This window comes from Eimeria tenella, genomic scaffold (assembly GCF_000499545.2).
Source record: "Eimeria tenella Houghton genomic scaffold, Eth_scaff1915, whole genome shotgun sequence".
Classification (NCBI taxonomy): domain Eukaryota; phylum Apicomplexa; class Conoidasida; order Eucoccidiorida; family Eimeriidae; genus Eimeria; species Eimeria tenella.
The window spans coordinates 1,001-1,217 of record NW_013541756.1 but is presented as its reverse complement, the minus strand read 5'-3'; the positions used below and the strand labels follow the sequence as shown (position 1 = coordinate 1,217).

General features: G+C 63.6%; 1 protein-coding gene across 1 annotated transcript in view; it reads right to left on the bottom strand.

Annotated features, from left to right (window-relative positions):
• The window catches only part of ETH_00038095 (Serine/threonine-protein phosphatase, related), a gene marked incomplete at both ends in the record, with an annotated part of 2,729 nt that overhangs the window by 1,600 nt on the left and 912 nt on the right, over window positions 1-217 (bottom strand). The window lies entirely within an intron of this gene.

Below are 217 nucleotides of genomic sequence, written 5' to 3'. Positions count from 1 at the left end.
GCTGCTGCTGCTGCTGCTGCTGCTGCTGCTGCGGAGGGAGCGAGCGGTGCGTAGCTAGGTGGCTGGCTCGGTAGGTTGCTGGGGGTGCAGCTGGCTAGCTAGCTAGGGGTGCAGCTGGCTAGCTAGCTATGGGTGCAGCTGGCTAGCTAGCTAGGGGTGCAGCTGGCTAGCTAGCTAGCTGCGCAGCTAGCTAGCAAGCTAGCTAGTCGTGCAGCTG